General features: G+C 41.2%; 1 protein-coding gene across 9 annotated transcripts in view; it reads left to right on the top strand.

Annotated features, from left to right (window-relative positions):
* The first annotated feature begins 17,721 nt into the window (after positions 1 to 17,721).
* DUSP16 (dual specificity phosphatase 16) overlaps positions 17,722 to 25,979 on the top strand; it is a 94,086-nt gene continuing 85,828 nt past the window's right edge. For 7 of the 9 annotated variants that reach the window (XM_049627084.1, XM_049627078.1, XM_049627086.1 and 4 more), the window contains exons 1-2: positions 21,423 to 22,706; positions 24,762 to 24,890. The gene's annotated coding sequence lies outside the window, so the exon portion shown is untranslated. Of the gene's footprint in view, positions 18,282 to 21,422; positions 22,707 to 24,761; positions 24,891 to 25,979 lie in introns of those variants that run through there. The other 2 variants (XM_049627088.1, XM_049627083.1) reach the window with 1 other exon arrangement.

Below are 25,979 nucleotides of genomic sequence, written 5' to 3'. Positions count from 1 at the left end.
CTTACTTGTAAATGGTGAGGAACCTTACCTAGCTACTTCCAAGAGCCTAGGACCCCCGAACTAGGACCAGCTTGTATCCTGAGCAGGAAAGGAAACGTATGTAGGCTTGGAGGTGATCTCTGTGAGGCCTATTAAAAAGCACCCTAGAACTTTAAAAAGAAGTGTCCGAAAAGCAATACACAAGAATTGAAATCACAGGACTCCCAGGTTCTTGTCTCACATCAGTCCCTCCCAGGTATTGGCTGAGTTGCTCTGTGTCTCACTTTCTTAATTCTGTCAGGCAGAAGAGGTCAGAGAGGGTGGGGCTATGGCCAATGGATCATGTTCTCAACGTTCTGGAAAAAGGACAGAGGTAGCAGAAAGTCCAGGAGAGGAGTTTCCACTGCAAATTGACCACAGTCCATTCTCTTTCCAGATTGGAAGGGAGGTAAGAACTGCTATAGCACCCCTGACTTCTTCAGTTACCTTCATTCCCTCAGCTGCACAGCCACCAACTTGGGAAATCGAGATCTTGGACAAAAAAGGGTAAGTCCAAGAGATGCTAAATTAAATGGACTTTTGGAAATTTTTGTGGGATCCACAGACAATTGTTTTCGGGGGCGGGGGAAGGCCTTCCTTTTTTTTTTTTTTTTAAACTGTGGTACAAGATACACAACCTGAATTTTACCATTGTAATTGGTTTTAAGGGTACATTCCAGTGGAGAAGACTTTTCTGATGACTTCAGTTCTCTCCCCATACTGATGTAGACTGTATAGTCCTTTGCTAGCAAATTTCTTCAGGGTCAGATCGCAGGGGCTCCTCAGTTAAGCTGGGTTAGTTAGCTCCTGCAATAGGGAAATCCTCAAAAATACCAGAAATGTGACAGGAAATCATTCAGGGGTCATTTCTCCTTGATGTGAGGGAGATCTCATTTCTTGCTGTGTCCCTTTAATTTTTTATCTCTCTGCCTTGGCCCTAACAACTTGTCCAGACCTGTGGCTTGCCCTTGGGCCTGCTTTCTTTTGTTATGCTGCATTTTTGTTCTCTGCAGACTCCTGGCTTATTCTGACTCTGAAAAACCTATTTTCCTTGGGATCTGACTTGTCTGCCCCTTCAGTGGTCTCGCATAGCTTATTTGTCAGATGTGACTGACAGCTTCTGCTCTCTACCTGAGCTTCAGCCCCACACCTCTGACTGCCCACTGGTCATTTCCTCTGGAATGTGCCAGTCATTCTTCTGCCAACCAGATTGCAACATGTTTAAACACAACCTTCATTTTTTTTTTTTTTTTTTTTTTGCCACAAACCAGCTGCTTTTATAACCTCTCATTCTCTGTCAATAGTCCATTAAGTCATTTAGACCAGAAGCAACATCCTCTCTGATTTAATCTCCCTTCACTGCCCTCAGCCATTCATTCCTTAAGAACACTCAGATTTTCCTTCAAATATTGATCATTGTTTCTGTCCTTCCTCTGCCTCCCCCCATGCCCATTTTTAGGTCCTTACCACCTCTCATATCATCTAGTGCTCACATCCACTCTTTCCCCCACTCAATTTCCCGTGCCAGGCCTAGACCTATCTTTATTAATCAAGTCATGCCTGTTCAAAACCCTGAAGTTCTTAACTTGTCCTATCATACGGATTTCTTGTCCTTTTCAAGCTATTCAGGTTTCCTCTAATTTGCTCCCATTCTAGACAATCTTTCTGCCAGGCAGCTATGTTGTAATGGAAAGTTTAATGGACTTGGAATTAGTGGGCCTGCTTTCAAATCCCAGCTCTGTACTCAGCAGAACCACCTTGGGCAATTCACTGACTCTGGCAGCCTTGGATCCCCATTTGCAAAATGGGGATAATAATGGTTCTGTCATAGGGAACTTTATGAGGATTTAATGAGATAATGTGTGTGGAAGCAAATTAACATTGTGCTTAGAACCCACATTTAAGTTGACTCCCTAGGTTTGAATTCAGGCGTTTCCGCTCAATAACTATGTGACCTGGAGAAAGTTCCTTAACCTCGCTGGGCTTCATCTTTTTTGTTTGCAAAATGGAGATATTAACAATGTATATGTCATAGTCCATAGTGATGATTAAATTGAGACAATATATTAAAGTGCTTAACACAGTTCCTGGCACACTATAAACTCTAATAGGTGTAAGCTATTAGGATTATGTGCAAAAGATTTAGTACAGTGCTGAACACCTAATCAGGCACCTAAAAAATATTTGCTAACTTTGTTGATGAATTCATCACATCTATATGATCTCATTTCCCACTAATTCTTACTATGCACATTCTTGTCACCCTTCCTCCAGACCGACTATCTTGGTTTTCCATGAATACATCTTCCACTTCTCTTGCCTTTGGTTATAGTATTTCTCTTTTCTAGAATGTCATGATTTCTCTTCCCTGCCTATCTAAATTCTTCCTGTTTTTTAAGGTCTATTCTAAATCTTGCTTCCATAAATCTTTTTCTTAGTACTTCTTTTAAAAAAAATTTTTTTTAATGTTTATTTTTGAGAGACAGAGACAGAGAGACAGAGAGAGAAAGAGACAGAAAGAGACAGAGTGCAAGTGGAGGAGGGGCAGAAGAGTGGGAGACACAGAATCTGAAGCAGGCTCCAGGCTCTGAGCTGTCAGCACAGAGCCCGATGCCAGGCTCGAACTCACAAACCATGAGATCATGACCTGAGCCAAAGTCAGACGCTTAACTGACTGAGCCACCCAGGCATCCCTCTTAGTATTTTTGTACTTAACCAATTTCTCACTCTTTTGAACCAGTTACCCTTGATTTAGCATCTGGTACACTTAGATACTATTTCCTGTATATTCATTTTGTGTCTTCAACTAGTTTGGAGAATATTCCTCTAGCATTGTTTCAGTATACACAGTATTGTTTCAGCATTGTTTCAGAAGACACAGTAAATATAGTGAATATTTAATCTCCTAGACTACTGTATCAACTCAGCCCACCTCTTGGGATCACATTCTTTAATTATATTTAGGGTAGAATTTGGAGAGAGGGACACACACTTTGTTGTCCAAGGGTGAGGAAGGATCCAGAATTTTGAACCAATTTTTCAGACTTAGAGTCACTTATCAGTAGTGTGCCCATGAGGGTGGGCAGATTGGGGGTAGATGGTTATAGAGATAAGGAGTTCCCACTACATGGGACAAGGTCCTATGGCCTCTGGGGTCAAAGTGTTGAAGAAATACCTAAGCATGGCATCTCAGCAGGTAAGGGGCTAGAGGCAGACTAAGAGGTGACTAAGACAAGGAAAGTGTCCCCATTCAAATCTGGTTCTTGCTGTGACAGGCTTTGCCTTTAACTAGTTTCTCAAGCTTCTTACACCTTACACAACACTTGCCCTATTGAGAAACTGGTTTTGCGTGAAACTTCCCATGGCTTGAAGCAAGTATCCATGACAGTGTTTGCATACCATTGGGGTTTTACCCCTCCCAAATGTGCCAATAAAGATGAGGCGACATTCAGATGACATGGTATGAAGGGAATCACTGCAGCCTCCAAAACGGAGCATGTTTGAACTATGCGAAAGGTTCATACCAGCATTTCACAATGACAGAGAAGGCCAAGGAAGACTAGTGCAGGATGCAAGGTAAAGAACATGGTCTTTGCCCTAGTTCTCACGGAGCCTTCTCTGTCCTGTAGCCTGTGATGATCTTCCCATCTCTGGGCTCCTGTACTACCTACCGTCTTGACCACACAGTTCAGTCCTGCATTACACATTGTCTTCTGAACATTGCTTTACGAGTTGTGTCCCCCAGCTCAGTTTCCTGAGAATGAAGACCATCTCTCTGTCTTTGGTGTCCCCTATGGAGCCTCTCGATACAATTTAACTCTATTCGGCACAGCAAGATTCCCAACAATGAGTGTTGATGGATTTGTTTTTGAAAATGTAAATTCACAAAAAGTAGCTCCACTAGGGGGAACTTGTTTCTTTTTTTAAGTGGCAGGTGTTGGCAGTCCCCGCATCATTTGTGGTGCAGTCCTCAGTGGCAGCCTCCTTTCAGAGGTCAGGGACTCAAGACATACAGGTGGGACACATGGTCCCAGTGCTTTCCCACTTAAGAGAAGGATGTTCTGCCTGGTGCCTGAGACCCCTTCCTGACTCCCCATTCTGCTCCCAATCACAGAGGCCATACAGTCAGAGCCGTGAGGGACCTTGGGAGATCATCTGACTCAACTCCCTTATTTTGTAGATGAGGAAACTGGGACTCAGGGAAGCATAGCTGAAGGTGGTAGGAAGAGGATGAATGGGCGTTGAGTCAGGTAGAATTGGACACTAATCCCAATGCTGCCGCTTTCTAGCTGTGTGATTGTGGAAGAGTCTCTTCACATCTTGAAAGCTCAATTTCTTCATCTTTGAAGTGCGGGAGAACAATGCCTACTGCCTGGAGTTGTGAGAATTGAGTGAGATCATACATGTAAATGCAGTGTTTGGCAATAAGAGATGCTTCATACTTGTTGGCTCTCTCTCCTTGCTTTTTCTTGAGTGTCCTGCCCAAATTTAAAGTGCTGGCCTCTCCCGTTTTTCAAGTTAAATATATTTTTCAGTCACATACTAAGGCTGGCCTTCTACCTGCTGGAAAATTAGGATCGGCAATTAAAAGTGTTTTGTAGTTATCTTCACTGAGCATTTGGACCAATATATTTTGAGCACATTTATACGACTTAGAGATGAAAGAGCTTAAAAGACAGGAATACTGAATTTCAGAGTGAAATTCAAAGGTGTTGAGGTTTTACCCATTTTTCAGCTACAGTGTTTGAGCTCCTGGTGTCTTAAAATAGTACTGATGGCCTTTTACCCCTGAAAAAAATTCCATTCTCTGATATATTTACATGCTTTGCCTTGCAACGTGATATTTTTCACCTGTCTTTCTTAAGACATACTCTGCAGTCCATTAATCATTAATTGGAGCTAAAATGAAAACATGGCTGTTGAGGTTCTGGTAAAGATATAAGAAATGCACTGGTAATGATCATGGCAGACTTGTGAGGTGGTTTAGTCTCAGAAATGGAATGGACATTCATATCATTTATAAAATTTAATACTTTATGGTGAACGTTTCTTTCCCATGCTGAAGAAGGTTTATGAGGATCATTATTTCTCTTAAAAATTTTAGCTAAGGGGCACCTGGGTGGCTCAGTCGGTTAAGCGTCCAACTCTTGATTTTGGCTCAGGTCATGATGTCACAGTTTGGAAGTTCGAGCCCATGTGGGGCTCTGTGCTGGTGGTGCAGAACTTGCTTGGGATTCTCTCTCTCTCTCTCTCTCTCTCTTAAAATAAATAAGCTTTTAAAAAAATGAAAAAAAATTAAAAATTTTAATTAATATTCACTGTGTTTGGCTGCAAATATATCTTTGAATTAAGCAGAATCAGGATTAGACCAGAAGAAAAATCTTAACATGAAATGTCTCCTAATTATGACTATTACAATTACCAAATTGTGATTGATGATTCATTATTTGGTGAATCAGTTAGGTCCTACAAGGCAGAGGGACAAAGCAGGGGAAACCTCCCTGAAGTTTTCTTCATGGAAGTTGTGGTAAGCAGAATAAAGATCCCTCAAAGTCCTTGTCCTAATCCTCAGAACCTGTGAATGTTAGGCTACATAGCAAGGGGTGGGGAGAATTAAAGTTGCCAATTAGCCGACCTTAACATAAGGGGAATATTCTGGATTATCCAGGTGGGCCCAATGTAATCACAGGGGTCCTTGATAGGGAGGAAGGAGGGACAGAGGAGACCCAGAGAGAGGGTGGGTGATGTAAGAAGAACCCAATCGACCATTGTTGGCTTTGAACATGGAAGAAGAGCCCACAAGCCAAGGAATGCAGGCAGCATGTAGAAGCTGGAAAGAATAAGGACATGGATTTTCCCCTAGAGTGGGAAATAGCCTACTGACACCTTGACTTTAGCCCAGTAAGACCCCCTTTTTTTTTTTTTTTTTTGAGAGAGAGAGAGAGAGAAAAGAAAGAGAGAACACACGCATGTGTGTGTGCATGCGAGCCAGGGAGGGACAGAGAGAGAGGAGGGAGAGAGAGATTCCCACAGGCTCTGCACTGTCAGCATGATGGAGCCCAATGTGGGGCTTGATCTCGCAAATCCATGAGATCATGACTTGAGGCAAAACCAAGAGTCAGTCACTTAACCGACTGAGCCATCCAGGCACCCTGAGACGCATTTCAGATGTGTGAGCTCCAGAACTATAAGAAGATACATTTGTGGTGTTTTCAGTTACTAAGCAGGTGGTAATTTGTTTAGAGCAGCCATAGAAAACCACAACAGTGGGTTTCTCCAAAGGCTGACAGACTATCTTGCCCCAAAGATGCTGCCTCGCATTCAAGGATTTCACACAATCATAGGCAACAAGGTTTCCAAAGGGCCTGAGAGGTAGGGAGAGGCAGAAGACCATTGTTAAGGGGGCAAAGTGATCAGCAGTTAGAAGAGAGTGCTTCTCATGTCTGGCACCACAAGGGATGGATACAAAATATAAATACAACTCACAGCCTCCTGTCTGTGAATAGCCATACTCACTATTTACATCACATCTTATATGCCTTTATAAAGGACTATGCTGAAATAATCTCATTTAGTCCTCCCACCAGTCCTATGAGATGGAAACTGGTATTATTCCGTTTTGTAAATAAGAAAACTGAAGTTTAGACTGCTACTTCTCCTGAAATCAGACAGGAGTAAGTGGAAGAAAAGGGATCCAAACAGATCTGGCTGCAGAGCCTAGGCATTTCACTACTTTGATATCTGTCCTGCCTGGAGCTGCGTGGCCAGGAAGTCAACTCACGTAGGGGCTGTGCATTAGTCAGGGTAGTTTCTACTAATAAATGGAGGTTGTGGGGAGAGGTGCAGAGAATACTTAGCAGTGAACATCCATCCTCCAGATGTCTGCTTTTCATGAATCTTCCTCAAATATACCTATTGTCAAAAACATCACTGGCCAGTAGTAGTTTCTTGCAAACATTTTTAATTCACTGTTCACCAAAAACCTAAATTTGACATGTTTAAAATATAGCTCAACCCACCTCCCCTACCCTAATCAGACCTCCAACCGAGACTTTCCTATTTCTTTTTTTTTTAATGTTTGTTTATTTTGGGGCACCTGGGTGGCTCCGTCGGTTAAGTGTCTGACTTCAGCTCAGGTCATGGTCTCACAGTTCATGAGTTCAAGCCCCACATCGGGCTCTGTGCCGACAGCTCAGAGCCTGCAGCCTGCTTCGGATTCTGTGTCTCTCTCTCTCTCTCTGCCCCTCCCCCACTTGTGCTCTGTCTCTCTGTCTCAAAAATAAATAAACATTAAAAAAATAATTTAAAAATATTTATTTTGAGAGTGAGAGAGAGAGTGCACACGCGTGTGTGCAAGAGGAGGAAAGGGGCACAGAGAGAGAGAGGGAGAATCCCAAGGAGGCTCTGTGCTGAGGCTGGGCTCAATCTCACCAACTGAACCATGAGATGACCTGAGCCCAATCAGGAGTCAGCTGCTTAACTGACTGAGCCACCCAGGTGCCCCTCTTTTTTTTGTTTTTAAGTTTATTTATTTATTTTTGAGAGAGACAGAAAGCACACATGCAGGGTAGGGACAGACAGAGAAAGAGAAAGAGAATCCCAGGCAGGCTCTGTGCTGTCAGTGCAGAGCCCAATGTGAGGCTTGATCTCACAAACCACGAGATCATGACCTGAGCCAAAATCAAGAATCAGGTGCTTAGCAGACTGAGCCACCCAGGCACCCCTCTAGTTCTTTTAAGAATGTCGTTGTTAATCCAGTCATCTATACTCAACAGCTATATAAACAATAACAGCTAACACTTCCTGAGAACACATTCCAGTTATTGTGCTAAGCATCTTAGACATCATCCATTTAATCCTCTCAACAACCCTATGAGGAAGGTACAATTATTAGCCCCATTTTATAGATGCGTAAATTGAAACTTATGTAAACCGCCAAAGGTGACACCTTAGCATCATCTTTCATTACTCATCTCCACCCTCCATAGCAAATGAATCACCAAGTCTTCTCAATTCTCTCTCTGTACTATTTCTTGCATTTGTTGCTTTCCTTTTCTGTCCATTGCCACTGCACCAGTCTTAGCCCTTTTTGACTTAGGTCTGAATTGTTGCCAGTGCCCAATATGGTCTCTCATGTTCCACAATTTCCTTCCTTAGATCTTTCTAATATGCTTCGGTCAGACTAAGCCACCTAAAAATCCAGTTATCCCATCCATTTCCAAGTTCAAACCTTTAAACTAGAGGACATATAGCCAAATGTCCCCAGACATCATCCTTAGTATGATGGTAGCAATACTTTTTTTGAAAAATTAAATAACTTTATTAGATTACAATTAAAAGGGAAAAAATGTTACAATTTTTAGGTTGAAATTATAGGACAAGATACAGCACAAAGATAAGCAAACACTAGTTTAGAGAGTTCTCACTAGTTATCTGACCATCCTAAATATACAATTCCATGTTTTAGAGACAAGCTTTTGCACAGTTAGTAACGTAACATAGTACTAACATAGTAGTTATGTAAATATGCTTAGTGTTTTCCATGTATTTATAAACACCATTATTAGTATTAAAATAACTGATGTACATGGTAAAAGAAAAACTGAAACACAATACCACCAAAGGATATAACAATAAAAACATTTCTTTCCCAAGATTGAATAAGGTGATTTGTACTTCCTTCTTCACACTTTTCTGTAACTTACAGACTTTTAGCAATGCACAGGTACTGTTTTATAATAGAAAATAAAGCTAATAAAGCGTGATTTTAAAAAGGAACCACATTTTCCATCATTCCCTGCTACTTACAATATAAAAGCTAAATTCTTTGGCTGAGGCCCTATGTAATCTGGCTCCAAATTGCTTTCCAGGCTTATTATATACTACTCAATACAAATGTTCTGCTTCAGTTAAACTATTTTAAGCACATTTTCCCTGCTGTGTCTCTGACTGTGTGTTTTCTCTTCCTGGAATGGGCTTTCCCATTCTCTTTTAATATCCCAATTCAATCTATTGTTCCAGATCTAAGTGAGTTCTACATACAGCTTTTCCTAAAGAGGAAGGAATCAGTAGTCAGTATTCACCATGTGGGCTATGTACTATATTTGGTGCTTTATGTGGTATTCATTGGAACCTCACAACAGCTCTTGACAGTTGGCATTAATTACCTTCATTTTACAGATGAGGAAACTAAGTTTCCTTCAAGTCACCCAGCCAGTACGTGATAGAGCTGGAATTTGCGGATGGCTGTCTCTTCCCCAGCTCAGGGAAATCTCATTTGTTCCAACTTTTGTAGCACATTATCTGAGTAAGTTTGACCAGTAATCACAGACGTGCATTCCAAGATGGTGGCATTGCTCATAATACTATTTTGAATTACTTATACTTTGCGTTTTTGTTTATCTTCTCAACAAAACCTCCTGGGAGAAAACTTCGGTGTGAGTTCTCACTTGTGATTTCCTAGCTATTTGTCTTTGAGTCAACTCCTTAACTTTTCTCGACCTCAAGTTAGGTAATAATAATACCTAACTCTTAGGGTTGTTGTGAGAGTTAAAAACTCAATATATACCTGGTACAAAAGAGCTGATTGTTGTGCATTTGACTTAACATGGTGATATTAATTTATTTTCAAATTCCACTTAATTTCTAGTTTCTTTATACTAGGGGTTTGAGATATTCCTAAGACTCAGTGTCCTAAAGAGGACTAGACCTTTTTCTTTAATACAAAAACTGGCTTTACACAATTTAAAAAGAATTTTTCAATTAAAACAGGATTTTACAGGATGCCTGGCTGGCTCAGTTGGTAGAGCATGTGGCTCTTGATCTCAGGGTTATAAGTTCGAGCCCCACGTTGGGTGTAGAGATTACTTAAAAATAAAATCTTGGGGTGCCTGGGTGGCTCAGTCGGTTGAGCGTCTGACTTCAGCTCAGGTCATGATCTCATACTCCATGAGTTCGAGCCCTGCATCGGGCTCTGTGCTGACAGCTCAGAGCCTGGAGCCTGCTTCAGATTCTGCGTCTCCCCCTCTTTCTACCCCTCCCCTGCTCATGCTCTGTCTCTCTCTGTCTCCAAAATAAATAAAAACATAAAAAAAATTTTTTTTTAAATCTTAAAAACCCATTATTTTGCTATTTAGTCAGAATATCCTTTCTTGCTGTTTAATCAACATTGAACAAGAAGTTCAGTTACTGGTTAAAAATTGTTCCTAAAGGTAAGGAAAAATAAGTTACAAACAGAGATGGAGGCAAACCATAAGAGGCTTTTAAATACAGAGAACAAACAGAGGGTTGATGGAGGTGGAGACCTGGGGGGGTTGTGGGGAAAATCGGAGATGGGCATTGAGGAAGGCACTTGTTGGGATGAGCACTGGGTATCGTATGTAACCGATAAATCATGGGAATCTATTCCTGAAGCCAAGACTACATTGTATATACAGTATGTTAGCTAACTTGACAATGAATTATTTAAAAAATAAATAAATGAAAAATAATAAATAAAAATAAATATAATAAAAGGAATTTAAAAAATAAATAAATTTTATAAATAAATAAATATGTAAAAAAAATTGTCCCTAATGTAAATGTTTACATTTATAAACAGGAATATTGTTATTGAATGTTGTCGTTTTTAGTCCAGAGAGCCACTGTGGATTTTAAAATTGAGCACATTGGGACTGAATTTACTCAAAAAAAAGGGAAAACCAATTACAAATTGCTGGCCTTCAAAAACAGCCTTTTTAAATTTTTTACTATTCTTTATATCAGAGAAAAAGAATATCGCTGTATTTACTCCAACTATTTTCCTTTAGGGTCAGATGAAAAGAAGCAAAATTCACAAATACTTTCTAGCCTTTTATCTATTTAGTTACTCCCTACTACCACCATCATTTTTCGGTGGTTATAAAAGAATTTTTAAGCCTTTTGAAAATAAGTACATCTGGTGTTAGAAATGATACATCTTTTATTCTTAATATTCTATTTCACATTTATTAAGAGTTATCAAAACAACGTTGACACCCCCCCCCCCCCCCCGCTCCATGTGTGTTCTACATAAATGGAAAATAAAGTTTGGGCTATAACTAGCAAAAGTCCATCTACAACTTTCCTGAGCTCACAACAGAGAAGTTTGCATCTCTCAGAGTACTTCTCTACCTGTTGGTTATGAATTGTTTGATTAAACAAAACAAACAGTCTGGTTATCACATCATTAGGATCTTCATCGGGTTTACATGTCTCGCATCTGTCTATAGCGAGGGATGATCCTCTTTTCCGTAAGTGTCAAGCTTCTTGTCAGAATAGATTCTATTCCACTGTTTCTATTTTCTTCCTTTTCATTACCTTTTCAAGTCACTGCAATCTTGTCTGTGCAGGACTGTTTTCAGTGAAACCACCCTGTCCATGGTCACTTTATTGCTAAATCAGAGACTTTTTAGACCTTACCATCGGGACTTCTCTGAGCATCAACTCACCGGAAGCACACTCTTTCCCTGCTTGAAACTCTTTTCTTGACTTTCTGTAACAGCCGTGGTCCACTGCTTTTCTTCTTTCCTAGTTTCTCCTTCTCAGCATCCCTGTGAGCTTCTTTTGGACTGCCTCTTCCCAAAACATCAGTAATTCCCTTGATTCCCAACACCTTTTTTCTCTCACTCTCCATTGGCCATGACTGTGACTAAAATATGGCTAACGAATCCCAAATCTTTATCTCCTGCCTGGACATGGCCTCTGAGCTTCAGACTCATGAATGCAACAGTCTATTCCTCTTCACTTTCCATAGGTACCTTGAACTCAACACGCTTATAATTCAACTTATCTTTCCCCTGGTGATGTAAGTAGCCCTGTCACCCATCCATTTGCTTGAGTCAGAAACCTAGAAGTCATCCTAGATACTGCCTTCCCCCTTAACGGTTCAGATCTAACTGGTCACTGGTCCTTTTGATTCCAGTTTTTTAACATCTCTTCCATGTGTCTTCTCTCCATTTATATTTAACTCTCTAACTTGTGCAAGTGTCCCTTGTCTTGCTTTACGTCATCCCTTCCAAACCATTTTTTATGCCACAAAATGTACACTGGATCCTGTCATTTCTCCTGCTTAAAATCTTCCAGTGGCTTCCTCACTGCTTGCTTTGAGTAGAGTCCAAGCCCTTTGGCATAGCTTATAAGGCCTCTATGATCTTGTTTATGCTTAGATATGTAGGACATGTTATACAGATTGCAGCTCTTCCATTTACTGTGTGATTAAACAAGTTAACTGTAAAATGGAGGTAATGGTAATTGTGAGGATTTAAATGAGATCATTTGCAAAAAACGTTAGCTGTTATCTTAAATTACAGTTAACATCCTTATTTGTAAGTCTATGGAAAACAGTACTATCATTTCCTGAAGATAAAATTCTTAAAGTAGAATTGCTGGGTACGCATTTTTAGACTTTTCAAAGCATATTGCCAAATTGCCCTGCAGAATAGTTACACCAATTTATACTTTGACCAGTGACATTGAGAAGGCCTGTTTCACCACACTCTTGACCTAATCCTGGGGTTACTCATTTAAAAAAAATCTTTGCCAAATTGATAAGTGAAAGGTCATCTAGTTTTTATAGTTAATTATGTCTATTTACATATTTGCTACCGAAAGATCAGATATACACTGATAACAGTGTTATTGCTATTTACTTTTTCTCAGTTCTAAGTCTTAATTTGACATTGAGGTTTTTTCACCTCTTTCATGAGCTGGGATTTTATGTTTTTGAACCCCTTTACCTCCTTCTTTCCTTCCATTTCCTTAGTAAACAGTATGTATTTGCTTAATTTAATCGAATGAAATTGAATTCCTATTAGACTTTTAAGTACTATATTTGGTGCAATTTCTTTGTTTCTTTAGATGAGGAGCACAGACTGCTGTACTGAGAGTTGGGAAACCTGTTTCTAATCCCAGCTCAGTCCCTGACTAGCTGTGCGTCTTTGGGCAAGCCACTTAACCTCTCTGGACCCTCGCTTTCTTGTATGTAAAGTGAGTGGGATGGTACCAGGTAATGTCTTAGGTAACTTCTACTTCTCATATTACATAGCTAAAATGTTTCTTTCATGCGGTCTTCAGGCGCAAACTCTTGGAACTGTGTAGGACCTTATAATGCATAGCAAGGAGTTCAAATTCTATCCTAAAGAATTTAAGCAGGTTAGTACATGATCTGATTTATGAAGCCTAAATATAACTAAGCCTAATAGTTTGGTTTTGAAGAGAGAGTTTGAATAATCTATAAATAGTTATTTAATCTGGCAGCTCCCTTTCCAAATAGGAAGGAAGCATGTTTGATAAAAATGCTACAAATACTGTGTCTCCTACTCTGCCACAAATACTGCTCCCCTCCAGGACAGTGTCGTCTCTTTGAGGCAAAACTTGCTGCTTTACAGAACTATGATTCATTTGTATAGTGCCATGAGCCCCAGGACAATAGCAGCCACCACCATCCAAAGTCATAGCCAAGACTTAAATGTAAAGTAGGTCGAATTTGTTTTTGTGGGGTGTGTGTGTTGATAGTCCTTTAAAAATCTGTTGAAAGCTAGGTACTCACAGAAAAACCCACATAAGAATATATGCACAAAATTTTAGGGGCCTCCTGGACCCTTGGAAGCCCATCCATATATTCCCTAGCAATACATGAATCCTAGGGTACGAACATTTATTGGGACATTAAAGGGATCCCTGGAGATTAAATAACCAAAAATGCTTCCTTTCTGGAAAGGGAGCTGCCAGATTAAATAAATATTTATAGATAATTCAAACTCTCTTTTCAAAACTAAACTATTATGCTTACTTATAAATACCCTCTTCATAAATCAGATCATGTACTAACCTGCTTAAATTTTTTAGGATAGAATTTGAACCCCCTTAGCATGCATTATAAGGTCCTACACAGTCTGGCTCTTCCCTGCCCTCATTTTATATTTTTGAGCCCCGCTGGCCTTTCTTTTGCTCTGGAAACATACCAACCCTCTCCAGGTCACTCTGCTTCTACTGAAGTTTCAGAATGACCTCTTTTCTCTGCCAGGACCCCTTTCCCTGGTTGCCATCCTTCAAGGATGAGTTCAAATGTCCTCTCCTCATGAATGCCTTCCTCAACCACCTTTGCCCCGACCCTCAATCCTTTGCTATCCCATCACCCAGTTTTCTCCCCACATAGTCAGTGCTATCACTGTCCTGGCCATTGTTTTTATTTGCTTGTTGTCTTCTCTCCCCAGTAGAGCATTAGTTCCATGAGGGAAGGGGCCTTGCTTCTCTTATTTATAACTGAACCCTCCGAACCAGGCACAGTGTCTGGCACACATTGGTAGCAGGCACTCAATTACCAATAGCTGAAGAATGATTAAGCTTCAGCCAGGGGTGGATTAAAAACTTAAGAGGGTCTAGGGGCACCTGGGTGGCTCAGTCGGTTGGTTAAGTGTCCGACTTCGACTCAGGGCATGATCTCACAGTTCATGAGTTTGAGTCCCGTGTCGGGCTCTGTGCTGACAGCTCGGAGCCTGGAGCCTGCTTCGGATTCTGTGTCTCCTTCTCCCTCTGTTCCTACCCCGTGCGCACTCTGTCTGTCTCTTTCTCTCTCTCAGAAATAAATAAAGATTAAAAAAAAAAAAAAAAACACTTAAGAGGGTCTAAGCACTGAAGATTATGGCACTCCTCCCCCATATTTAACTCTAACTAAAAACAAGACTAAACTGCACACTTACATGTACTGAAATGTCCTAAGTGTATGAGTTGTTTATCTGCCTTTGGGGACTCTAGCACTCACTCATCCCTTTAAATGTGCTGGAAGCAGTACATTTTTGGTTCAGCTTGTCTCTGCCTATAAAAAACCTTTCTGGGATTTTGACAGGTATTATGTTAAATCTCGGGAGAACTGACATATTTATTATATCCAATTATTATTCCCATCCATGAATATCATGTGTTACTCCAATTAATTAGGCCTTCTCTAACTTCATCAGCATTTTATATTTTCTGGCATACGGATCCCATACATGGTTTGTTAGATTTATACCCCAATGTTTCCTATTCTTTGGAACAATCATAAGCGGTAGTTTTTAATTTGCTTCCACATGTTTGTTGTTAGCATCTACAGAAGCTCTTTCGGTAGAACAAGGAGAAATGTGCTCTTTCGCAAAGTAAACTTGTTCAGGGTTACCTGTTGGACTAATAACAGGCTATTTATCCTAACATTGAAGTACTTCATAATGTGCCTTTAAATCTCTTTAACTTAGTCCAATTGCTACACACCAATCTCTACTACTACTGATGGGTCTACTCGTCCCTCACCTGAATACACCTTAATCCCACCACCTCCATGTCTTTGTTCGTGCCATTTCCCCTACAGAAGAGTCTTTCCACTGAGCCCTTTTAACCTAAACTAAATCTAAACTATCCTTCGAGGATGAGGTCAAAGCTCTTCAGAAGCTGCCTTCCCTAACAGCCCCAACATACATTGCTCCTTTTTTCTGCTGGACTTAAAAAAAATTTATTTGAGAGAAAGAGAGAGAGAATGAGAGCATGAGTGGGGCAGAGGGAGAGAGAGAATCCTAAACAGGCTCCACGGTGAGTGCAAGACACGGGACTCGATCTCACGACCCTGGGATGATGATATGAGCAGAAATTAAGAGACAGATGCTCAACTGAGCCACCCAGGAGCCCCTCCACTGGACTCTTAACCAATATTATGTGCCCCCCAATCACTAATTTAGTTTTTAATTAGTTTTAACTTGTGCCTTGTTTTCCTGATTAGATAATATATATTGGGGAGGCCCCTATAATAGCTATCGTCATGGTACCAAATACATGGAAGGCATTTGAAAAAGGGGGGAGAAGTTTCAAGATGTGTCAGTTAAAGCAAAGCTGGAGCTTCAGTATGTAAAGGGTATTTCATATGTTCTTGCTGAGTCTTTCAACTAGGCAAGATCGTAGGACAAGGATTCTCTCTTTTCCTTCCTTCCCCCAAACTCCAACTCCTCCAACTAAGCAGATTTGAGATGCAGATCCTTTTAAACTACCCCTTCTAAGCTGTTCTAAAAAGAACAGGTCTATGGTTAGTAGATTGTTGGAAGTTTACTTGAAGAACATAGGTAATCCCACTAAAGCTGCAGTAACATCTCCTGGCCACCAGAGGACCGGGGCGCCGCGGGAGAGATTGCTTTCCCCCCCCAGCAAAAGTCTTAGAGGTCAAAGGCAGAGAGACAGAAGAACGTGGGCTCTGCATCTGTGGCCTTCAGGCTTAATTGACTGCCCCAAGTGCTCAGCGGTCTCCCATCTCCAGATAGTCTCCTTTTCCTCCTCTGAATGATGAGCTGGAGGTTCCCAGAGGCTAACCCCAATACTAACCTTAAATGATTATCAGTAGTAACAAATGCACTTTAGTTGCAGGATTTAAATACAGAAAAGCAGTACAGAGATCTTTCTAACCCACCCCAAACCTGCCTCTCAGTTTTTTGGCCAGTTAAAAAAAAAAAAAAGTCCCTCAGGCAGTGTCCAAATGGACATTCCACAACAAAGATGCCTTTAGGGACCAATGTCCCAAATCCAGCACATTGTAAATGGAATATTTTAGGAGCTAGATTATTCCTGCACATAAATTCTGGCTCATGGAGCAGTCCACTCGCAGTGTGCTTTTCCGTCGTTAATCACATCTTTGTTATGTGATATCCACGTGAGTACTTCTCAGTAGAAGCAGCTTCATGCTCAAATGCTCAAAGAACGCTAGAATAAAGCTCCGATTGTCCTATTCACTGATTCCAAGTCCTGGTTTGTCACCACCTCAGGTCTCCTCTAGTTTTCCAAAGACTGTAATGTAATCTCACAGGAGAGCTATTCTGATTAATCCAAATTAAAAAAAAAAAAAATGCACGAAGTGTGTAGCGTTAAATCAACAGGGGCTTGCACCTCTCAAGAGACAGTGAACCTCCGGTCTGATTTAAAAATGATTCGGCGCTGCCCGATGTAGAAAACATGCTAGAAAAGAATTTTATGCTGCCCATACTCATTAAACTTTGTAAACGTAAACAAGTAAACATAAACAAAGTAAAATAACGAATGTGAGGAACAGTCGTGTGGGGTCTTTAAACGACAAACACGTGTAGGTGGCTGAATGCCTGACAACACACTACAGTGATTTTTCTTAAAGTACCTGTAACTTCTCTTTCACAAGAGACGGCAGTGCCCTACATTTGGGATTCATCAGACTTTTGAAGGAGTGATTGTAATTCTCTCAAATCATTGTTTGCGTTTCTTCGTGCTGGTGAGGCAGCTGGAAACAGCGCAACCAGGAGGAAGAAGCTCTGGGTCTCCGGGGGTAAGTTGGGGGCGGGGGGAGGAACACGCTTAAATACCTGTTGGGGCTCAGCCCCCGGCCCGGGGTCGGGGCTGGCGGGCGCGCGGGCGCGGAAGGAGGAGGCCGCGGGGGCCGCCTCCTCGGGCAGCCCCGGCTCCTCCCAGCGGCGCCTGCGGAACCTGCCAGTGAGTCGCCGAACTCCGGAACGGAACGTGACCCGACCCCTCCCCGAGCGGCCGAAGCGAGGCGCGGAGTCGCGCTGCGGACCCGGGCGGCCGCGGGATGGGCGGGCGGGCGGGCGGGCGCGCGGCCCCGCCCGGCGCCCACCGCCCTGCCCTCGCCTGTCTCCTCCTTTCCCCGGGGCTCCGCTGAGTTCATTCACTGGGATTGGTTTCAAGTGACGCCATCTCTTTATTTTTAAACCAATGACCTCATCCGCGCTTGAAGTTTCCTGACCAGCGACTCTTTCTCTTTCCCCCCAACCCCCCCCCCCCCCCCCCCCCCTTTCCCCCTCTGTCTGTGTATCACTGTTTGGGGGGCTTTAATCAGTTTTTAAACGATTATTATCACTTCTCCCTCCCCCCCCCCCCCTTTCCCCCCCCGGCCCCCCCCCTCCCCCCCCCAAGTTCTCCCCCCCTTTCAAATTTTTTTTTTAAAGGCGGCGGGGGGGGGGGGTGTGGTGGTGGAAGAGAAAGAGTGAAGAAAAGTTGCAAACGTCTTCCCTCTTTCTAAGCTTCCCACCCCCACCCACCCCTCAGAGAAGGAGAAGATAATATAGTGAAAAGAAGAGGAGGAGGAGGAGAGCGCGACGGGACGGACGCGAGCGGGAGCGCAGCCGCCCTCCCGGCTCCGCGGCGGCGCCTCGCACGCCGGGCAGGCGAGGGGGGCCCGAGGGGAGACGCCGTGACAACTTTCATTTCCCCCGGAGAGAGTCGGGAGGTCGGCGGCCCCAAAAGTAAGTGGCCTCCGGCCGGCGGCGCGGACCGTGCGGGCGGGAGGGCGCGGGGCTCTGGGGGCGCCCGCCCGCGCCGGCAGCATGGACGCTCCGCGGCGCGCCCCGACTGTGTGGGCGCCGTGCTCTAAGCCCCGCGGGCTCTGCCTCCCCGGGCGTCCGGGCCACCTTTCCGGGAGGCGGGGTGGGGGCGACCGCGGCCCCGAGCTGCACGAGCGTCTGAGCGGGGGTGTAGGCCTTGTAGGGGGCCGGGCCGGGCGGGAAGGGGGCGGGCGGCCGGGCGCGGGGTCTCGGTCCGTGCGCCCCCCGGCCGCGCCGGGGCGAGCGGGCCCGGCCGCCGGATCCCGCCGCGAGGAGCCGCCGCCGCGGGACGCGGTACCTTCGCGGGCGAAGCTGCTCACTTCCAGGCGCGACTGTTACACAACACGCCTGCCAAGTGGGGCCCCGGCCTGACTGTTCCCATTATCCCAAATTCGCCTTTGGTGTAAGCAGCGAGGCCACCTGGGTGGTGACGGTGCTGCGTTCTCCAACCAAACCGACCAACCAAAAACTCGGTTTTCACGCTGGGGCCCCGGTCACGGTGTTGGGGGCGCGCCCGTGACTTCTTTATTTACACTAGCCGTAAAACGTGAGAAATAAGAAAGCCCAAGGGGGCAACCGAGGGTCTGTTTATCATGTATGGCTTCAGGTAATAAAACACCAGGGAGAAAAATATTTATGCAAAACTGAAGTTTTCAGATAATGGGTTAATTTCCTAGAACAAACCAACAAAAACCCGGTAATTGAGAAAATACGAGTAGATCTGAAAATGAATGGATACTGCAAAATCCTAAAGGAGTTGATTAAATGCCAGCTGCCAAGATCCTAAAGCCCTGGGTGTTTTCAGATTTTTTGGAGAAAGCACACCTCTCACCAGCCTGCGATGAATAAAGTGGAGAGGAAAAACCTGTTGCATAATCCCATTTGCCGTGGGGTTTGGTGTGCCGTCCCCTTGAACCGAGGGGAAGTGAGTTAAGATGCAGGGTTTTTAAAACTCTCTGAAGTTTTTATTTACCCAGTGCTCTGGCTGCCACTTCTGCTTTAAAAGATTATAGGTAAATACTCTGCTCTTACAAGTGAACCAAACCTATCAAACCTGTTTAGAAAATGACCAGGTATGTTTCTTTTCTTTCTTTCCGGTGTGTGTATGTACGTGTGTGAGAAACTTACCATCCATGAAAGACCTTCTAACTACTATTTGGGGAACGTAGGCTGTCAGAAAAATGCCTCTTTATGCCACCCATTTTGTGGGGCGGATTGAGAGTGCACTTAGGTGACAACTGTTTCCTCAAAGGATGTATACGATTTCAAATTCCATGAAGAAGAGCGCTTTTTAAAGTTAAGGTAAATTTTTAAAGGAAGAAAAGAATTCTTACCAGTTAATTTTTAATTATTTACCTTTCCTTGAGAATCCTGTATATTGGTGGACACACAGCTTGGGAGGCCGTAGTTAATTGAGATTTGTGGAGTTCTGTATTTGGTGATGACAGCAAGCTGGAGAAATAAATTGAAAAACTAGGAATTTGTGGCTTTTGGTAGGTATTTTCATCAGAATGTGACGAGAGACCGTGAAAATTTTTTTGGTTTTTGTTTTTTAAAACAAAGTTGTAGAATTCACTGAGTTTGAAGACTGTTGTGGAAGGTTGCTGTTAAAAAAAATGGGGACGGTGGTTAACACTGAACATCCTATGTGAAAACTTGAACTAAGTAACACCAGCCCAAAGAGTTGGTTTTTGGGTAAGATAATGTATACTTATCAAAGTTCCACGTGGGGGAAAATTAAAAATGGTTTATTCTGGTAATATGAATAGTGTATGAAGGAAAGTCGGTTCAAGCACTGTAATCTTACATTCACATGTAAAATAATTGAATAGCTATAAAGTAAAAATAGTCATGAAAAATTGAGGATTAGGGGTCTCTGTGGCCAAAAACTTAATGGCAGTAACTGTAAAGGGGGCAGAGGGAAGGTCCTGTTAACCCAGTTCTTTTCCTTTTTCTTACACGTTTTAAAACTATTTGTAGAAGTGATGCTGAGATCAGGTCTGAGATAGGTGCAGAGTTTAGGCTGGGGTCAGAATGGCCAGGGTTGATGCTGTTTTCTATAAATGCTTGTATCCGGAATTTGATTCCATAGAGGTTTTGGTATATGGGATTATATATTGATGAAACTGATTTACATAGCTGTCCAGTATTAATGTTTTCCTATTTTCAACCAGTCACAATATTCTAAATATAATTTGCTAGAATTACCATGGAGTTTATCCTAGAAACCTAACTTTTCCCGGATTATCAAAAAAAAAAGAAAAAAAATGGAATTTTCTATCCTGTGTTACTGATTAAAAATTTCACTGAACATATCTTTAAAATGTTTTGCATTCTCAAGGAAACACTACTTTAAATTGAAGAAGTAAATTAATATAGAGTAAGTTGATTTGGATCAGAATCCCAAGAAAAGGGAGGAAATAAATCAGGGGAAACAGAAACCAGATTTTATGATAGACTTCAACAGATTGGAAAAACTAGTTAAAAGGCTTCATAGGAAAAACCACAGTGGATGCTTAATTGGCTTTTTAAAAATTGCACCAAAATTTAAAACCAAGACACATATCCACCATCATAAAAGAAAATATTACTAATAATGTCTTAAGCAAAAATGTAATTAAGAAAGTAAGTCTTGCCCAAAGCCACATATGATATATTCTAAAGCCAGATGTCAAATTTTTTTGATTTTCTTGTGTTGTGGATAATCTCATGTTTTTATACATTCCATTAGTCCAGATGATCAACGGTTGGCTATGTAAAGGGATGAAGTTCATAAAGGTTGGCTGGCTTTAAGAGGAGGCCATTCTCAAACACTGAGAAAGGGAGTTTGAAATTTAATCAAATAAATGACTGGAGGAAACAGAAGTGACTCAAAAAGAAGGATTTAAGGCAGATTACTAAGAACAGGTACAAAGAAATAATAAAAGCTTGCTAGGGGTACGATCGGTAAAGAAGGAAATGAGATACATCTTGGCATGAAAGAAAAAAGGCATAAAGGAAAAAACTCTTCAATACCAAGGCAACAAGAAGGAGGTAATGAAACTTCACCTCCTTAATTGGGATGAGATACCTCATTATAGGTATCACCAGAAAGTCATGAGTTTCATTACATAAAAAATTTAATCTTGGGGGAAGGGATGGGTAAAGTAAATTATGAGCATAAGTCCTAACTAAATGAGAATTTAGAACTTGAAATTGCCAAATATAAATTTAAAATGGAGACCCACTGCAATTTCAATTAAGTTATTAGAAAGGGAGATAGGTTATAAAAAGTTGAAACTATTGACTAAATTGATTTCTAGATTAACTACAGATATAAATCAATCAAAACATTTATTAATGATATACTGTTTACATATACTGAGGTGGATACCAAAAGCTGGAGACATGGATCCATGCCCTTAATAAGGGGAGGAGGATTATAAGAATTTGTAAGGGAATTACGTACATATGAAATGATACACAGTTATCAGACAGCTGGGAAGTGCCAAATTCTTGGTGTAAGAGAGAAAGAGACTGGGGCATGGGGGAGGTAATGGGAAGATAATCTTCATAGAGATAATAGAATTTGACCTTGGCCTTAAAGGATGGTTAACATGTATGGAGGAAAGGAAGTGGGGGAGGTCATTCATCCATCTCTTCATCAAATTTATTTGTAGCCTCTACTATGTGCTAGACGCTGTTCTAGGAACTGGGCATACAGTGGAAAATAAGAAAAGTTTTTGTCCTTATGGGGCCTTACATTCTAGTGGGAGAAGAGTGAGGGACAGTAAATAAGTAAACATTACATGGAAAATCTGATGACAAATTTTGATGTCCAATGAAGATAATAATGGGCAGGGTCAAGGAAATTATAGAGGGCTAGTTACAGTCCCACTTATTCTGTGAATAACCTGTTTTGTGTGTGATATCCTGATGAATGTTGATGATACAACTTTTTAGTATTTATTTGCAGTCCAAACCAATTTGTGTAAAAGTCTACACATTATCTTTAACCATTTTTTTTTTTTAAAGAAACCTACGTAATATTTTTTTAGATTGAAGCATTCAGGCTTTGAGTTTTTAACTCATTAACAATTTACCTACGATTCTTTTGCTACCATTTGCCAAGAACCTCCTGTTTTTGCAGTGATGTTAGTATGATTGTTTACAGCTTACCTAGGGTAATGATGTACATATTGGGCTGTATGCTTAGATTCTCCGTCAGAAGCAATATTCCTGTAGCCATCGTGCTGTAAAGCGAAGCTAAATTCCAAGGACAGGTTGTTTTGATGGTACCTTCTCGAGAACATATGAAAACCAAAGATGTACAGACAGTAGAAGTAAACTGTTCATCTTAATGATCGGGTAAGAGAAATAGGGTAAAGGGTGACACCTCTGCAGGTCTTGTCCACACAGTCCAAGATTCCAGTGGCTATTTTGGGCTGCGTTGTATTCTGTGTCCGTAATTATGTCTTCTTCAATGTTTGTAAGGGAGTTAGGGGTCTTGCTGGAAATACTGTCTTAAGCTTAGGAGCTTTATACTGTTTTTCTACAAATAGTAGAAACTTGGAGTGAAATGTCAGTTCCGAAATGGAGAAGTCTGGACTCATTGTAGTTATCTGACCTTTGGGTTTTCTTTTGTTGTTGAGAAGATGTTCTTTATAGTGTCACTGAAATTTTTTTAGTGACTATTTCATGATTTTGGACACATTTATGAAGTACTTCTCAAGCCTTCCTTAAGAAATTTGTTCCTTCGTTTTCTCCATCATTTCTGTAGTTTTAAACTGAAAAAGAAATATATATATATATATATATATATAAAATTAAGGTAAAAGATTTATATAAATCATATATTACGTGTGCTTCTACATTCTGACGTACTTGGGATGAGCCTGTGGAAAAGAAAAGTTTTCAGAGGAGGTGGGAAATTCTTTAGCATTCCCTTGATTTCCTTCTAAACTAAATATTTAGAGAAGAATTGTAGCTCTAAATGCCAGGGGTGTGTGGTGTGTATGAGGACAGCAGAACTCAGATTTGTCTTAGTGACTGGGTGAGGAGTGGGGCAGACTGCAGTTTACAGAAAAAAGATGCACTGTAAATTGTGATGGTAAATGGCAAGGTAATTACTAAACCGTTTCCATTCTTCCCCTTAAAATTCATGAGGATGGGCATGTGTAGAGAGGTATATGCTACTTACTGTTTGTATTGCAGCTCCTGTCCTAAATAGTGCTTAGTAGAGTCGTCTTTGGATAAATATTTATTGAATAAATTCTCAGAACTGGTATTTTTGATCATTATGCCTCTAGCTTAGAGCATTGTTTTTTGAGCTTTGAGTTGAAACCTGCAGGGGGTTGCCTTATAGCCTTGGGCACCTGACTTGTTTGAGGAGTCTACTCACTCTAGAACCTGGACCCTGACCTCACCTCCAGCTTGCTTGATGCCGGCTGACCTCACCTCACCTTGTCCAAAGCAGTAGGGGTGGGGGGGTGGGGGGGGTTGTCACCTATCAACTCCTTCTTTTCCTGAGTTGCTAAGCTGTGTCCTCTTCTGGTCACTTCTCAGAACATTGAAGTGTTGCCAGTCTGGCCTATCTTATCATGGGTTTCTTTTGTTATTTTTGTTTGTTGTTTGGTTGGGGGAGAGGCATATTCCTCAGGAAGATAGTTCTTGACTTTGTTTTGTAAACTGTACATGGTATATAAAGCATGGTATTATTTTCTTTTCCTTCCTAGCTTTAGCTAAAAATCTAGGGTTCTTTTGAAAATGAACTGGTAACTGATCTTTTGATATGAACCAACTAAAAACACTGTTTTGTTTGTTTGTTTGTTTGTTTTGAGACAATCAGGAAATTAGAACATGGAGTGTGTATTAGATGATATTTAAGAATTACAACCATAAAGTTTTTATCCATGTTAATAGTATTGTGGTTATGTTTAAAAAGTCTCATCTGTTAGAGGTACATACGGAAGTTTTTATAGGTAGAATGAAATGATGTCTAACACACGTTTTTTAAAAACTTCAGGACAGGCACAAACACACACAAATGGAAATAAGTAAAACAATATTGGCAAGTTTTTGATAATTTTTAAGCTAGGTGATGGGTATATTGGGGTTTGTTACTGTTTTCTGTATTTTTATGTATATTTGGAAATGCCCATAATAGCTAAAACATATATTGCCAATTATAACTGTAAAGGAAGTAATTTAATACAGTAAAGTTATGTGGTTGGACATTTGAACTAATTTTTGATTATCTCCATTTTGCATTTTCTATAAGTTCTTTTAGTAATGAATTTTTAGAAAAAGAATTTTGTAGAAATTTGCCTTTTAGAAGTGTTTTAAACTCTTAACTTTGAGACCTTGTAATGATATACTTGTAGTTTATAAATTGCTTTGACGTATTTTGTCTTTTATCCTCAGAACAAGATACGAGTTATCCATTTTACAGATGAGGAAGCTAAGACCTTAGACTAAGTAATTTATCCAGATCCCAAAACATGTAAGAAGTGGTGCTAGCCCTGGAGCCGAGATCCTCTGATTCATTTTCAGGTGCTTCTTTTTTTATATACACATTCTTGTAAGTGTTCTTTTTTGTGGTGTTATAAACCAGTGGTTTTCAAACATTGTGGTGTCAGGACATCTTGTACGACTTAAAAATCATTGAGGACCCCAAAGATCTTTTGTTCATGTGGACCGTATCAATATGCAACATATTTTAAATCAAGAAATGTTTAATATGTTTACTCATTTAAAAATAACAGACTCATTAGGGGCTCCTGGGTGGCTCAGTTGGTTAAGCGTCTGACTTCGGGCCATGATCTCATGGTTCAGTTGTTCGAGCTGCGCATCAGGCTCTCTGCTGACAGCTCAGAGCCTGGAGCCTGCTTTGGAATCTGTGTCTTCCTCTTTCTCTGTCCCTCTGCCACTCATGCTCTGTCTCTCAAAAATAAGTAAATGTTAACAAAAAATTAAAAATGACAAACTTATTAAAGGTTAATGAAAAAGATCTTCCAAAACAAAAAGTATAGTGAGAAGTATGACATTTACATTTTTCCACTTGCTTTACTATGTTGTTTATTTTTTTAATTTTTATTAAAATATCTTTTTTTTTTTTAATGTTTATTTATTTTTGAGAGAGACAGAGCATGAGCAGGGGAGGGGCAGAGAGGGAGACACAGAATCTAAAACAGGCTCCAGGCCCTGAGCTGCCAGCATAGAGCTGGACACGGGGCCTGAACTCACGAACCCATGAGACCATGACCTAAGCCAAAGTCGATGCCCAACCAGTTGAGCCACCCAGGTGCCCCTACTGTGTTGTTTAATAGACAGTTGGATTTCCATAACTGCTTTTAGATCCAATCTGTTGCAGTACAGTGTTCAGTTTGAATTATATGAGGAAAACCCTCAATATACAGATATATAGTTGAAAAAAGGGTGGGCTATTTTAATATCTTTTCATGTAATTGTGGATATCCTTTGTCACATCAAAACTCAACAAGTTATACATTCTGTCTTTTATTCATTCTCTCCTTCTTCTCTCTCCTTTTTTCTTTCTCTTCCTCTTTTTCTTTTTTTCCCTCTCTCCTCTAGTTCTCTCTTTCTCTCTCTCTTTCTCTCTCTCTTTCTCTCTCTCTTTCT

The sequence above is a fragment of the Panthera uncia genome, chromosome B4 (genome assembly GCF_023721935.1).
Source record: "Panthera uncia isolate 11264 chromosome B4, Puncia_PCG_1.0, whole genome shotgun sequence".
In the NCBI taxonomy this organism is placed as follows: domain Eukaryota; kingdom Metazoa; phylum Chordata; class Mammalia; order Carnivora; family Felidae; genus Panthera; species Panthera uncia.
The sequence above is the reverse complement of the archived record's forward strand: the minus strand, read 5'-3'. Positions and strand labels throughout refer to the sequence as shown.